This window comes from Xyrauchen texanus, chromosome 17 (genome assembly GCF_025860055.1).
Source record: "Xyrauchen texanus isolate HMW12.3.18 chromosome 17, RBS_HiC_50CHRs, whole genome shotgun sequence".
Lineage (NCBI taxonomy): Eukaryota > Metazoa > Chordata > Actinopteri > Cypriniformes > Catostomidae > Xyrauchen > Xyrauchen texanus.
Genome location: NC_068292.1, coordinates 43134417 through 43147909, shown reverse-complemented (window position 1 = coordinate 43147909; position 13493 = coordinate 43134417). Strand labels below are relative to the sequence as shown.

At 37.9% G+C, this 13493-nt stretch overlaps 1 pseudogene; it reads right to left on the bottom strand.

Moving 5' to 3' along the window:
* The window catches only part of LOC127657919 (sodium/hydrogen exchanger 1-like), a 55555-nt pseudogene that overhangs the window by 14068 nt on the left and 27994 nt on the right, over positions 1-13493 (bottom strand).

Below are 13493 nucleotides of genomic sequence, written 5' to 3'. Positions count from 1 at the left end.
CCTGTGTATGAATCTCTTCATTAATAGATCGCTTCGATTCCTGTTTCTTCTTGACGGCCAGGAGGTCGACCAACGGTCTGATGGTCATACCCTGAGAAAGCAAAACAAAAAACAAGGAGAGATGAAGAATGGGTGTTTGTCTGCTCAAAGATGCTCTATTTAAATGCAAACTATACAGACAAAATATGCCATGTACCCAAAACACTGTGTTTTCAGTGCAGGTGATAGTTTTCATACTTTTGAGCGTATGAAGCGTGACGGCGTCGCGCCTATTTTTGCTGCATGTAGCACGCTAAATGAAACGAAAAACTGTGAAATTTGGTGAAAAAGCACTTTAAAACTTATTATCAACAATCATTTGCATTGTAGGCTTTTGGGAGCAACATAAAACAATGACGTAAAAAACTAATTAACCCATTGTTTGAAAAATAACGTCTGTCGTGCTCGATGCAAGTTACACACAGACTTACATGTACAAAACTTCTATTTTTGGGTTTAGCTTATATTTGCAGTGTAAAACGGGCCTTAAAAGGATAGATGAATAGTGAATGGTGACCAGAACTTTGAAGCTCAAAAAAGCACATAAAGGAAGCATAAAAGTAATCAATACGACTCCAGTGGTTTAATCCATGTTACACACGATAAAATGATGTCCATACAATGCAAGTGAATGGTGACCAGAACTTTGAAGCTCAAAAAACACATAAAGGCAGCATAAAAGTAATCCATGTTACAAACGATAAGATGATGTCCATACAATGCAAGTGAATGGTGACCAGAACTTTGAAGCTCAAAAAACACATAAAGGCAGCATAAAAGTAATCCATGTTACAAACGATAAGATGATGTCCATACAATGCAAGTGAATGGTGACCAGAACTTTGAAGCTCAAAAAACACATAAAGGCAGCATAAAAGTAATCCATGTTACAAACGATAAGATGATGTCCATACAATGCAAGTGAATGGTGACCAGAACTTTTATGCTTCCTTTATGTGCTTTTTTTGAGCTTCAAAAGTAATCCATACGACTCCAGTGGTTAAATCCATGTTACACACGATAAGATGATGTCCATACAATGCAAGTGAATGGTGACCAGAACTTTGAAGCTCCAAAAAGCACATAAAGGCAGCATAAAAGTAATCCATATGACTCCAGTGGTTTAATCCATGTCTTCTGAAGCGATATGATAGGTGTGGGTCAGAAACATATCAATATTTAAGTATGTTTTGACTGAAAATCTACACTTTCACTTTCACATTCCGCCACCTACTGGCAGAGCTGGTCAAAGGTGGAGATTTATACTAATACTAGACTTAAATATTGATCCGTTTCTCACCCACACCTATAATATCGCTTCTGAAGACATGGATTAAACCACTGGAGTCGTATGGATTACTCTGAAGCACAAAAAAGCACATAAAGGCAGCATAAAAGTTCTGGTCACCATTCACTTGCATTGTATGTACCAACAGAATTGTATGGACCAACAGAACATTCTTCCAAAAACATTTTTTTTTGGTGTTCTGCAAATACATGTGGAATGGCATGAGGGTGAGTAAATGATGAGAGAATTTTCATTTTTGGGTGAACTGTCCCTTTAACATGGTTAAAGATGACTAAACCAGCCCTTTACGCAGCACCAGACCAAAACCACCAGACCACAAAAAGCATTTCAGGTCATGACTCCAGGAGCAATCGAGTTTATTCACAGTAAGACGGCAGCTGTTGTCCCTGAGGAGTGAGCTGTAATTTATAGTGTGCCGTCACTCGTCAATAACATGATTTTTCATCCTATGCTGAGCAAAGAACAGACGGTTGGGACTGTGACAAAGCAATGAAGGTCTTTTACATTTCAGATGCTGCAACAGCTCACAGATCTGGAGGCAGCGATCTCAAATGCACAATCACCCCTGACACTGCAAAACTGTCTGCGCCTGCCACTTCCTGTGAATTAAACAAACTCTGTGCAGCGAGACCACTAAAATCAGATCTACACCGAAAATCAGCAGCCTTAGAAAGTACCTGGACACTTAAGCCACACTTTATAAAACCGAATAAGTTACCTGCATACAGAACATGCTTAAAATGCATTTCATTTAAAGGTGCAATATGTCATATATTTACTGTACTAAAGCTTCAAATTATCATAATAAATTATCAGAGATGTAGGAAACATGCTAAGTTGAAAAACGGGCTTTTCCAAAAACAATGCTACAGCTAGTATATTCTACTTTGAAATCTCCGTTCCGGGACGGAATGTCTGTTTGTGGTTTGGCCTGTGTGATCCCGCCCACAACCCATTTCCCAATAGTATTTCAACACCCCGGGTTGCCAGATTTGAAACAGGTTAGCGGGCAAACACAGCGCTGCAGCCATAAAAGCCAGCAATACATCTAGCTAACATTGACAGAGTTATAAAAAACCCACATGAGCTGGTTTATAATTGGCAAACAATAAAAACATCGCTAAAGTATACATTAGCGGATCAACATACAATGTAAGGCTCGTCGCTAGCCGTTGTCAGTTTGCTCGTTCCTGTTGCGTGTCCTCAACCTGGCAACCCGCTTGAGCTTCGAGTCTGGGGAGGAGACAACTCTCTCCAATATTTTGAATTTGTCAATGTTACATATTGCTCCTTTTAATTTTATAATGTCTTTGATTTTGTTAAATTATAGGGTTTTAAACTTTATTTACATAAAATAAAAATAAAACCGCTCATATAATATTATTGAGTCAACATTTTCTAAAGCTTAACACACCTCACTGTACTGACTTTACGGTCAATGACGTAACCGTGCAGTGACAATAGCACATATTAAAACCGGATTAAAATCTGAAATTCTTTAAAAAAGTAGAAATAAAATTAAATTAAATGTTGGCATGAGTAGTGCAGAATAACATGTTATTATTATTTCTTAAATAGGTAGTGAATGTGTGTTTAGTTTTAAATAATTAAGATATTTTGACAATTTTATTAAACTAGAAAATGTCTTATTATTTGTGACTCAAATCATTCATGATATTTGTAGGAGAAAACTAAATAAAGCATTTTTATTTTGTATTTTTATTAATGATTCAGTTGTGTACACTCATGTTTTTAAAGTGCAAGAAGTATTTTAATACTTGATGTTAGACCGCATTCAAAGCCATTTATTTAGTACAAAATGCTATAAATGTTTTTATTGAATTTTTTAAATTAGGAAACCAAAATGCACACAAAGATGACATTTCTGCGAACTTGAACCTTGTGTTTTAAAGTAGCTTTTTTTCTCCAATGCCCAATTCCCAATGCGCCCCAAGTCCTCATGGTGGCGTAGTGACACGCTTCAATCCGGGTGGCGGAGGACGAATCTCAGTTGCCTCCACGTCTGAGACCGTCAATCCGCGCATCTTATCACGTGGCTTGTTGAGTGCGTTACCATGGAGACGTAGCACGTGTGGAGGCTTCACGCTATTCCACGCACAACTCACCACACGCCCCACCAAGAACGAGCGAGAACCACATTATAGCAACCACAAGGAGGTTACCCCATGTGACTCTTCCCTCCCTAGCAACCGGGCCAATTTGGTTGCTAAGGAGACCTGGCTGGAGTCACTCAGCACGCCCTGGATTCCAACTTGCGACTCGAAACCAGTCAAGCACGCTAGCTGTGAGACGAAAGTGTCATAGAAGAGACATGAGATGGCGTGGTTGCTTTTCATTTCTCATTTTGTTTTAGGACACTATCGGTGAGGTTTAGGTGTTGGTTTAAAGGTAAGGATGTCTATTCTGCTCACCTCTCATTTGATTGACACCATTGATTAGGTTTAGGTTGAAGTTTTAGGTTAGGGAGGTACGTTTTACTTAGTAAAAATCTCGTCTGATTACGACACCATTTCACTCGCTTTTGGCGCCCCCCGCTGGAGGAGAAAACGCTTCCTATATCTGTTGTTGTTGTTATCCAATCAAACTGTTTTATTGGCTGTCGAGAGCTTGACACCATCGAAATTTAAGAGATGTTTAGGCTGCACAAAGTTATTTATGTAAATGATGACGCATATTATTGAGTTTCAGTTTCCATTTCATGGTATTTAACACATTTCAATGGTTGATTTTTGCACCAAAACAACTTTGGGTTTTGGGTCACCACTTCATGTCCATTATAAAATCTGGTTCCTCAAGCAAAACCATTAGAGATATACCGATTTAAACCCCTCAGACATGCTAAAACAACAATACTATACACACCCACATCAGCAAAAAACAAGTGTATTGTAATATAAACATCGTAAGATTGCGATCTCTCCACCTGGTGTGTACTGTACACAGAATTCCCTGCGGGTTCTGCTTCTTCCACAAAGCAGAAAGCTTCATGTTATGATTTGAATCATTCAGAACAATATACGAAGTGGGCCACTTTCGCCAAAGCCGTTTTCAGCAGCTCGTGCATACGTCAGAGCAGCGGCAAGATACAGTTGCATCAGGGCTTCAACAGCTCTCACAAAGAGCCACGAGAGAACAATATACCACGGCAAAACCAAATAATTAATCTAGTCTAAAGGAATTAAACCACAGGGAATAATGTAAAAAATAAATATTACTGGCTTTATATCAATAATTGCTTGCACTTGGACGCCTTCACTCGCAAAATAAATGAATCGTGGCTCACTGCAATGGCCTTAACTTCGCAGAATATCCGCACAAACACTGCTCCATTTATCCACGTGAAGAAACAATTCATGATTATGTACGTACAGTCAGCCGGTTGTTATCGCACAATAAGAGGCGGCTCGCAGAACCCGGATGAGCGGTCCGATACGTCTAAACCCTCAGATGTGCGGTTGTTCCAGAGCAATATCTGACCACTGGATGGCGCCATTGACCAATCAGAATAGACTATTCCAGAGAGCCGTGTAATAAATAATGTTATTATTCAATATACTAATTCCAGAGCGGGTTAAACTAGTCTTCAATCATTTAGTTGTGGATACTAAGACATGACAACATTCTTGATATTCTGAAAATGGGAAGATGTCGTTCAGTTGGACACTGACCTGCACAAACACAGTGAAGTAGATGACGGTGATGATGGCAGTAAGGAACATATCTTTCTTGGGAAAGAGATGAGGGTCGAGGAGGTAGCACAGGGAGAAGGCGATGGCTCCTCTCAAACCACCGTATGCTATGATAAACTGGTCCTTAGTGGTCAGTTTCATGATACGGAACTTGTTGATGATGAAGGTCAAGCCGATGACACCTTTGGAGGAAAGTAAAAATGTTTCACTAAACACAAGGAGTAATATACATGCCACCATTCGTACCTTTAGGGCATTACATTTATTAAGTGGACAGCAGTTCAATAAAATTCAAAGACAGCTTGTTAAAACATGTTATTTTCATTTAGTTTTATTATGGTTAGAAATAGTGGTAACACTTTACAATAAGGTTCCATTTGGTAACATTAGTTAACATGAACAATACTTTTACAGCATTTATTAATCTTAATGTTAATGTTTATTTTTTATTTTTATACACTAAGATGAATAAATGCTGTAAAACATATTTTGTTCATTGTTTGTTCATGATACCTAATACATTAACTAATGCTAACGAATGGAACCTTATTCTAGTGTTGCTGAAATAGTGAACTGGTTTGTATTCACATCCAGCAAAATAATAAAAAGACAATAGAAATAAACAAAAACATCTTTCTATTGCATTGTTCTCAATGGTTGCATATAAAACAAACATTCTGCAAAACCATAGCAGTCAGATTCATGAACTTCTTTTTAAAAATACAAAAAAATCTGTTTCAAACTCATGAGTAATAAGCAATAATAATAATAAATATAGCTGCAAGCAGCAATTAGTGGGGTCCAAGCGGTTTAAGGCCTTTAAGCACATGCGTAAATAGGTATTTTGTTTTGTTTTATTTTGCAAGCATGTAACCACTTAGATCAAAGGTGTAAAAGACAATTTACAGCCAATACAGGCAATTTACTATGGAAATATATGTTTTTAAAATAAATTTAACAGTTATAGCACCACCACCAATCTCTATAAAAGTTTGCTTCTTTAGAATTATATGTTGCATGTGCTCACCTACTTTTGTGAAGTTTTGACTTTTCGTTTAGGATTTATAGGCTTTTAAGTGTATTTTGCCAAGCCCAATTTCTAAATGGCCCTGTTAAATATATATATCCAAAGGTTAATGTTCAAAATATTTTTGATAACTATTGACCTAGAGCATCCAGAGAATTGTACTGCATTATATTGATTGAGTTTGAGCTAAAAACCTAGGACTAGTTTGCAAAAGTATGTTTTTTTACATAATCGTGAATATTTAATGAACGATTTGATTGACAGCAGTGCTTCTTGAGGCAAAGTTGTTCAGAAGGAGGAGATCTAACACATGCATATGTGTGAAAGTCAGCATGATTACGGAGGCGTAAAACTTGTTAGCGACTTGTTAGCACCACTCAAATTTCTCACAGACCTCAAGAGCCAGGAGTCAAACAAGCTGAGTTATGTGCCGATCGGCCTCTGTTAACCTTGTTTAATAGGTGCTCAAACTTCATTGGTCGATGGCGGACATGTTTATTGAGATAAGCCAATAGCCTCATAGACAGTCATGGCACCTTGGACAAAAACACTGCATGCCGATTTTCAACTCAGACTAACTGATGCGTACAGCCAATTTCATGTTATTTGGTATTATAGTATTTTGGTATATTATAAATCCATGTGGCAAAACTGTGCCACCATTTCTGGATGACCAAAGATTGACCTCTTACATAAGCATGCCAATATCTCATTTCCTTCAAGATTTATAGCCATTTACGTAAAATTGGCCACTCCTAATTCCGATGTTTTCGCATAGCGTAGCAAGCTCGAGTCAAAAGTTAAAACTTTTTTGATATCTTTTGATATTGAGACTCCATATTATCGTTTGGTCCCGATCGGATAAAAAACCTAGGACTAGTTCACAAAAGTAAGTTTTATGAAAAATCCAAGATGGCGGAAACTTCTTATAGATGTAAATGAAATCGTAGATATACAATATACGGATTTCAATGGTATAAAGCACTTGAGTCTACGACAAACGGTCTAGAATTTATGAGCAGTTAAGCGTTTTTGATCACCGTAGCGCCCCCTATTGGCCGATTTGGCCGAGTCCGTGTTCTGAGTAGTGAGCAGTACTACTACCATCTGACCAAGTTTCAAGTCTCTGGGCCTTACGGTTTGCTCTGCCTGATCGGTTTCATGGCGGAATAATAATAATAATAATAAAATCTTAACAATTACAATAGGTTTCTAGCCCTTCGGCAAAAATTCTGCATTCTCTTAAAATACATAACACAAGCAATACTAATTTCAAGCATTCAATTAACAACAATAATAAACGGTTGTTATTATTATTATTAATGTATAAAGCCGTATTGCTTTTATTATGTAATTTAAGAACAAAGAGAATTTAAGCAAAATCATATAGTTAATTTCTGCAGAATTCGGACTGCCAAAATGCGCTCTGAAGAGAAGCGAGAGTGAGCAAGGACACTTCATTTTACAAATCTGTCTTGCTTTGATTCTTCTGTACTCGTTTCCTGTCATCCTTTTCACGTTTCACTTCCCCAATCTGGATTCACAATTTCAGAAATGAGAAGCACCCCCAATCTGCTTTCAGCACTTCAGTCTGCATTTCAGTCAGCACTGTGCGAGCAAACGGCGCCCTCTAGTGGTCTGGACACCATTATAACAATATAATTTAAAGGGGGCATACATTTGGCTAATGTAATAAGAACAGCAATAGCAACACAATAACTATACTCATAATAATAATAATTATTATTATATTCTGAAAATACTAGTCATAATTATTATTATTATTATTATTATTAAAGTATATTGCTTTTGTTTTGTAATTAAAAACACAGAATTTCTGCTGAATTCAAAAAGATATTAATGTGGCAAATTCAGTAGTAATACTGATAATTATAATAATAATAATTCCAAAACTATAATAGTTACATTTCCAGCTACCAATAAAATGTAAAACCGCATGAGGATGAATAAATGATGAGTCAAATATTCCTTTAATATTTCGTGAATAATTCAAATAACGATATGAGTCAAATCATGTTAAATGTCACAAGTCATCTTTCCACGCAGCTCTTCGCTTACCCAGAACACGGGAGACTAAGCAAAGAATGACGGTCATGATGACAAAGGTCCAGTTCCACTGGTGCTGCCCGGCCACCGTCGACACACCCAGGAATATGAAGATCAGAGTGTCGCTCACGCTGCTCCACATCTTCAGGAAGTACTTGATGGTGGTGTGGGACTTATGGGAGATGTTGGCCTCCACATACGGACGCATGACAGCACCACATGCGATCAGACTGGAGAAAGAAACACTGTTAACTTCAAAAGTTCTCAACCCTTAAGAGTTCACTTATGAGACATGAAGTAGAGACTTCTATAAACAGCACAGTTTTTGGTCAAATGTGCTCAAAGTAGTAGAAATTGATTGGATATAACCAGGGTTGGACTGGGAAGAGAAATCGGCCCGGGATTTTACATGGCAACTGGCCGTTTCGCTTAATTCTCCCGATGGCCAGGACGCCCCTGATCGGTCCCAAAGTGCGTCGGCCCACCGGGAAAATTCCCGGTATGCCAGATTGCCAGTCCAGCCCTGGATATAACTTATGTGGGCAAGAATTATATTGCAAAGCATCTTTATCTGGCATTTAATAAAAAAGAAAGCAACTTGATTCAAAAGTGCATAACCTGTGAATTAGAATCACTTCCCTAATTATCTGAAATAGTAGCGATGCACTGATATATCGGCTGCCAATATTCATCAGCCAATGATTGAACTAATTAAAACCAATGCTGATATGAATGTGTTTATAATTATCGACACACTTTGTAAAAACTCTGGAGTTCAAATGCACAATCCAGAAATAATGATGGCCACAACACTCCTAAGAACTCCTAAGAACATGTGTTTAATTTATATTCTCTCTCGTTCTCACATTAACGTGGAAAAACCAGCATTACAGACATGACAGTTGTGAAAGTGGCATGTAGCTATAGGCTACATGATATGGGGAAACCATCCAAAACACTTTGAAACCTGCAGATTTTGACATATGAGACATCGGTATGATATCCATTAATGCTGCATGATTGATTGAAATAAGATAGAAATCACAATATGGCCTTGCGCGATTGCTAATCCTTACAAGGCTGCCTCAAAGTTGCCCAGATGGTCTACCGTTTCCAGTAGAGTTTCGAAGTGTGGATCTGTGAACACTATTTTGGCTGATATTGCCCACAATGCCTTGCAGGACGGAAGAGGAGTTGACGTTTGCTTCAAAACTACAATTGTCATATGTGAGAATTTACATTGACCAGAAAAGGGTATAAGTGATTAATTATGCTTATTTTACCATCATGCATACTTTTATGTCCATCTACAGTATTTAAACTGCTTTTAGTGGATGCTCTTGTGTGCTCTTAAGAGCTTCTTTCTGGAAAATAATCTTTACGAAAAATTGTCTGCGCCATATCTGGTAAAAACAGGATCATCACACGTAGAAAATTAACCAAATCAACACAAATGTCCGTTTTAATTTTATTTTTGTCATTTATAATATCACTGTAATATAGTGGATGTCAGATTCTCTTTCAATGGACTGTTGTAATGAGTCAAAGGACCCTCATGTGCGTTCGAAGCACCTGACGCATGCTTAAATTCTCCTCCCCCTTCACGTCTCACACAACAGTTTTAAATTCACGTTTCATCTTTGCGATTTAAATAAGCCATGATTGTCACATACTTCAATTATTTTGATTTATTATGAATATATTAATAAATTAAGTTTCAATAAGATAAAGGACAGCACACAAGGTATTGCATCTGCGCAAAAATGCGCTCCGAAGTGAAGCAAGGACACTTCATTTTACAAATCTGTCTTGCTTGGATTCTTCTGTACTGGTTTCCTTCCATACTTTTCACGTTTCCTAACAGGGTGGAGTTAGGAAGTGAGGAAAGGAAGCAAGGAAACAAGGATTGACAATTTTAGAAATGAGAAGCACCCCCAATCTGCATTCAGCGCTTCAGTCTGCATTTCAGTCAGCACTGTGCGAGCATGCGGCGCCCTCTAGTGGTCTGGACACCATTATCCATTATAACAATATAATTTAAAGGGGTGTGGGGGGTATTTGGTCCAAACGTTTTTCTTTTTCCATGATGTGGTTGACATTTACATGGAATTGCCCAACATATGCATACAATTTCTTTGTAATGTGATACTGTATCATTTGCAGTACATACATGTAAAATGTGAGTTCAGATGTTTTCAACTGCAAAAACAGAGACTTAAAGTACGAAATAACCTTTTTTCTTATCAATCGTCATGTTGTTTTCATATTTCGTTATTTTTGTATCTTTTTAATCAGTTTATCTCATTGTGGCTCTCTTTAAAATTTTGGCCGGTCATGTGTTCAACAGATCCAATCCATGTTAAATAGAAATTATTTATTGTTAAAACAGTAAAAAAGCTTTTGTACATTTTTGTAAATTTTCAAAGCATCATTTTTATTATTACCAAAATAAGCTGAGTTGCAAAACATGGGTATGTTTTGCAACTCAATAAAATCAGTATTGGCGAAACATTTTCATATCGGTGCATCTCTATTAAACAGAAAAGCCACATTTGACAGAAGTTAGAACTGATAACATTCGTGTAAGTGAACAAAACGTTTCTATAACATCTGGTAATATATGATTATGTGAACTAATTAGTTACAAGCAGCTTTTCTTTGACCAACCACTACCACGATGCACAGATTCCTAAGAATGTAAATAATATATAATTGTTTTGTTCATATGCACTGTATCCATCTTTATTTCTTGTTCTTAAATGACTTAAAAATGCACTTTTATGCATCTTCATTTTTATACATTATAATTATATATATATATATATATATATATATATAGTTATGGTAATGAGAATTGGGTGGTTAAATGTGCTGAAACTTATGTCATAATACAAAAAATCTTAATGGCCAATAAGAATAATTCATTTTCTTTATGCAAAAAATTATTCATTATTTTGTTCATATTAATTTAGTTTAATACGACACAACAGGTTTCATAGGAACAATCATCCATGCGATTATCTAATCAGCCAATCGTGTGGCAGCAGTGCAGTGCATAAAAATCATGCAGATACGGGTCAGGAGCTTCAGGTAATGTTCACATCAACCATCATAACGGAGAAAAGTCTCAGTGATTTGGAGCGTGGCATGATAGTTTTTGTTTTGGCATGATTGTTGGCGCCAGACGGGCTGGTTTGAGTATTTCTGGGATTTTCACACACAGCAGTCTCTAGAATTTACTCCGAATGGTGCCAAAAACCAAAAATCATCCAGTGAACGGCAGTTCTGTAGATGGAAATGGCCTGGATGACACTGACAATTTGCTGCACCTTCAATCATTTGTGATAATACTGTGATGCTTTTGCTTTGCATTACGTCCTTGAAAATGTTCGGCTCAGTTACCCTCTCAACGTGAACGAGACGAACCCCGCTCATGTGTTTTAAAGGGGACTGCAGGGGTCTTGACGCTACCTGCGAGATTCTCTTGCTTGTATTGTCAGGGTTCAAACTGCGATCAAATAAGTGAGTTGATCTAATTGACCATCTATCAGCCCTGCCTCAAACTATGTAGAAGTATAGTTGTTCTTCCAAATAATATTATCAGGGTTTATGGTTTCATCTTGTGTGCTATGTGGCAACTTCTGTCATTTGTTCTCCTCCTGCATGCATTAAGACTTTCAAGGGTGTAGCGCAATTCTATGTGGCAATTTCCTGTAACTGTACTGATTAGTTTAAGACTAACAAGACTAACACAATATGCCATTTCACTGCTCACAAACTTATAAAACAGACTCAAATTTGAAAAGCTCTGAGGCCGCAAAGCTGGATCTCTGTAGCCTCGAGGATATATTTGTAAAATAGATTTTGAGAGGAAACATTAGGGGTGTAACCGTTAAAGTTTTACATGGTTTGATTATAATTTTTCAAAAAGCCACTTTCTACAACATTCATTGATTGATTGACAGTCCGATGAGCGAATCTGTGTTAAGCAGAGGAATTTCTCCCCTGACGTGATTTTTCCATCTGTATTTTGGAGTTAACCCCGCTCACGTTTACGAGATCAACGAGATCGTAATGAGCCTCGCTGCCTCCCTCTGACCAACATGATCACATGGGAGGTCGGCATGTTTCCGATAGTTCTATCAGGAAGACTCGCAGACTTGAGTGAAGAAGTTGTACTCGGAACCGTCATATCCTGCCAGAGATAGGAGGCAGGGGCGAGGAGCCTACCCCCGTATGGGACGGGACTCAACAGGTGGTGGTGGGGTGGAGGAGGTTGCCGTGTTAGCACACTGAAACGGCAATGTGATAGATTGAGAGCAGACTTATAAAGCAATGGCTTACATGTGATTGACTAGGAGTTACCCAGCTAATGGCGCGATGATGTATAGCTGCTAGTCTTCCCGCTAGAACTACATTATCAGTACACAAGGAACGGCGACATTATGCCGACTCACGGACTGCTGTCATCTCCTACAGGATTTGTATGCATCGGCTCTAGTACGATTGTTTTCCCCTGTGGCGCACCGCGATAGATGTCAAGTCAGCAGCGGGGGAGACCAGGGTTCGGATCCCACGTTGAGACCAGGGAGTAAATCACAATTACATAATCAGTGATGAGCATGATTCGGGCGTTGCATTTTCTCCTCTAACATTACATTTTTACTCCACTAATGATTAGGCATAGGCTTAGTGTTAAAACATGCTACAAACGTGCTAGCATCATGCTAACACATGTTAGCATCGCCTAGCAAAGTGTTAAAACATGCTACAAACCTGTTATCATCGCCTAGTGAAGTGCTAAAACATGCTAAAAACACGCTACCATAATAAGACATGCTAGCATTGCCTAGCGAAGTGCTAAAACCTGTTAGCATCATGCAAACACTTACTAGCATCGCCTAGCAAAGTGCTAAAACATGCTAGCATCATGTTAACATTGCCTTGCGATGTGGTAAACATGTTGAAAACGTACTAGCATCATGCTAACACATGCTAGCATCCCCTAGCAATGTGGTAAAACATGCAAAAATGTGCTAGCATCATTCTAACACATGTTAGCATCGCCTAGCGATGTGGTAAAACATGCTAATAATGTACTAGCATCATTCTAACACATGCTAGCAACATTATAGGATCATAATATTAGTGCTTAGCAACATGCTAAAATATGCTATGTGACTAGTTTTGCCACGTCAAGCACCACTCACATTTTCTTTTCATTTTCACAACACTTTATAAAACAGGCATTTTTCTATTACTGCATTAACAAACCACATTTCATTGTAACTGCATGTCACAACTATGATGTCAGTTTCAGTTTTATAGTAGCTACTTCGTT